Source organism: Dermacentor silvarum, chromosome 7 (assembly GCF_013339745.2).
Source record: "Dermacentor silvarum isolate Dsil-2018 chromosome 7, BIME_Dsil_1.4, whole genome shotgun sequence".
NCBI classification, from domain to species: Eukaryota; Metazoa; Arthropoda; class Arachnida; order Ixodida; family Ixodidae; genus Dermacentor; species Dermacentor silvarum.
Genome location: NC_051160.1, coordinates 57,852,685 through 57,856,101, shown reverse-complemented (window position 1 = coordinate 57,856,101; position 3,417 = coordinate 57,852,685). Strand labels below are relative to the sequence as shown.

The window sequence follows — 3,417 nt, the reverse complement described above, 5'->3', positions numbered from 1 at the left end:
AGTCATAAATATCTCGAGTCGCTGCTTGAAACGCCTCCTGTTTTCTGCCTTGTTGCCGGCAAATTGCAGCGGGTCGGGAGCCTTCAGTCCTTCGATCCATGCTTAGCGAATAAGACACTGCCTCCCCGGGACTCCGGGACAATGTTTAGGCCTAACGCGCCCGCCTTTTGACACCATTTACCGTGTTGCGTCAGACATCCATCGTCGACGAACAAAGACGCACGAGGCCAATAAAAACAGCAACAAATAGTCCTCCGCTTGTTGTGTTTATTTTGATATCAATGTATCCGTGATCTGGTTTCACGCAATGTTAGGTAAAAGACTGTTTCTAACCATGTATGTTGTTTTGGGTTGCAGTTGGACCTAAGATGGCGTCAGTAGATGTGTATTGTTTGTGGCCAGCCAAACGACCCAAATCTATTTATGATACAGTGTGATGTTTAAGACTGCTTTCACGGAAACTGCATAGATGTCAAAGAACACGATGCCTGCGACATCAAGTACCACAGTCCTTGGTGCCAGTTGACCTTCGGGCCGTCAATCTGGAAACAGAGGACTAACTGGCATCAACACGACTACTCAGATCCTGATGCGAGTGATAAGCCTGTACGGACAGGCACCTACGTTTTCATGAAGGAACTCAAGTTGAGACATTTTGAAAGTGCGGAGAGCATAGTGACCCGGCTGAATGGGGACCAGTTCAACCTGCAGTACCTCCTGCACAGTGGGCACAGTGGGTTCACTAACCCAGTCTTGGTCACCAAGGAGGATGGCCTTGGACTTGTTATGCCACCAGAGGACCTCACTGTCAGTGATGTCATGGATTTCATTGGGCTGGATTTCATGTTGGACGTCACCGATGTCTGGAAGCAGGAGGATCTCAAGATGACGATGTCAGAGTGTGTTGACTACTTCAACAGTTACGATTGCTCCAAGGTCTTCAACGTCATCAGCCTCGAGTTCTCGGACACGAGGCTGTCCGATTTTGTGAAGCCGCCATTGCATATGTACCCAAAATTGGCATCTTCCAGCGCCATCCCATCATGTACTGTCTCATGAGCACCAAGAACAGCTTCACCGACTTTGGTGGCTCCTCGGTGCTGTACCAGGTTCTCCGAGGGGAGAAGATATTCTACTTGATACGGCCTACCCAAACCAACTTGAGTCTCTACGAGCACTGGATGGCCTCGGCCAGTCAGAGCGAGACCTTCTTCGGAGACCTGGCGGGCGCCTGCTATCGGCTCACCCTCACTGCTGGGCAGACGCTGGTCATCCGGAATGAGTGGATACACTCAGTGTACACCTCGGTGGACTCCATGGTCTTCGGTGGAAACTTCCTGCATAGCTTCAACATTGGCCTCCAGCTACAAGTCTACGATCTAGAGAAGAGAATCGACGCCCCAAATAAGTACAAGTTCCCCTCGTTCGAGACGACTCTTTGGTTCGCCGCATCATACGTCATCGAACAGCTGAGAAGTGCAATAGCACCGAGTTCAAGCCCCCCAGCTTCCCGATTATTAGAGCGAAGGCCTTGATGACCGCACTTAAAAACTGGACTCAAAAGTCCAACTCTAAATTGGATGCAATTCCAAGTGGGATCAATCTTCCAAAGCTCCTTAAGGATATGGCCAAGGAAGTCAGAACAGCGGAGAAGCTGAATGGCAAGGTTAAGGCTGAGAAAGAGACCAAGAAGGGCAAGCAGGGACCCGCAAAGGCTGCTTCTGCAGTGCAGGAAAATGTGACGCCTGTCCGGGTCGATGGCGCTTCCGAGCAGGGCATCAACATCAAGGTGAAGCTGCCTGTGAAGGCCAAGGGCAAAGCAAAGGGTAAAGGCACCAGTGGCCTCAAGGCCACGGCAGCCACAAAAGAGGCACAAAGTGTGAAACAGCAGAAACCAGCCCTGGCACCGCCACCCGTGAAGCCGCTGCACAAGGAGTCGGTGCATGACTTCCAACGATTCGGACGATTATGGCCTGGTGGTTGACGAGTACCCGCCGCCATTGCTGCGCCGCTCGTACCAGCGAGCCATGGTCGTTCCGCAACTCCAGCTCTGCCGCCCATCTTCACGTTCAGCAACAACGCCTCCATGGGCAACTTCGTGGCGGTGGCTGCAGCAGCCGCGGCTTGTACCGCATCACCTGTGATGGAGTGCCAGGAGAGCAAGCAAGGTTCTCTCAAGCTTCGGCTTTCATTCAATGGCAAGCCCAAAGCAGAGAAAGGACCTACAGCAAACAAAAGACTGCCAGCGCTCCTGTGGTTCCCAAGACGGCGGCCAGTGGAGAGGACACTGCTGACGTCCCGAAGAACGGAACCATCGATGACTTGCTGCCAGCGTCTAGCATTGCCTTTGACACCGACAGCACACGAGTCAGCCTTGAAGAAGAGTTGGGGGGTGGCCGAGCATCGTCGTCGATGCGAGACGCGATCCAGGGCATGCTGTCCATGTCGAAGAGCGTCACCTTTCGCCGTGTGACGGGGGTGGACCCATGGGCCCAACAGCACAGGATCTTCTCGAGGGAGGCCCGCTAAGCACACGCTTGGCACTGGGGTTGGCCGGACTGCGTGGAAGGGATTGGCCCGATGCCCATGCTCAAGCCGCCCACTCCATTTGGCTCTGCCGCCTCCCGGATGCTGTCCGGCGAGGAAGACCTTGAGGAGTCTGCCTCGACGGGAGTGCCACGCGGATGGCGACTATGTTTACCCTGAACGGGAAGCCTCGGACGACGAGCTTTGCGTGTTCAAACCTAAGCAGCGATCTAAGCGAGACGAGGCATGGAATCCCAAAGCCAAGCTTCCTCCAAACTGCCAAAAACCACCACGCCCCACACAAGAGGGAACGCACAAGTCTGTCAAACGCACCATCGAGGACACGGCATCCAAGCTTGCCAACAAGCCTCCTCCCAAGCGGTCCCACCACCGCAAGAAGGCGTAAGCACCGCCTAAAGCTAAGGAAAACGACATGGAGAAATTTGAAGCTGGCCCGTCCACATCCTCAGCAGCCAGCAAAAAGCCCTCCCTGCCTCCAGATGCCTTCAGGCTGAAAAAGCCGAAGAAAGGTTTCGCCACTGCAAAGCAGCGTCTGGGCAAGATTCTCAAGATCCATAAGATGATCTACTGAGAAAGATGTTCTGCATGTGTCCACATGTGTGCGTGTGCATATTTTTTGTGTGTTTGTGTTCACCTACAGCAGCCATAAGCAGCTTCGCGGTTTCATTTTCAAACCGGCGGATAGTTGTCTTCATGTGTACATATTGCTCTCTTTAACCGTACCTCACTTTTTGTCATGCCCCACTGTCGGAAAAAATCACTTCGTACCCCGCACCTCCACCAAATGTCTCGGGATGTGCTTCAAAGTTCGCAGGGAGTCTTACAGAAGAACAGGAAGTTGGAGCAGTCTCAGCGGGAAATTGATCGAGT

The 3,417-nt window shown here is 53.2% G+C and overlaps 1 pseudogene; it reads left to right on the top strand.

The window, feature by feature from the left end:
• The first annotated feature begins 368 nt into the window (after positions 1-368).
• On the top strand, positions 369-3,201 carry LOC119458885 (histone lysine demethylase PHF8-like; annotated as a pseudogene).
• Positions 3,202-3,417: the final 216 nt, after the last annotated feature.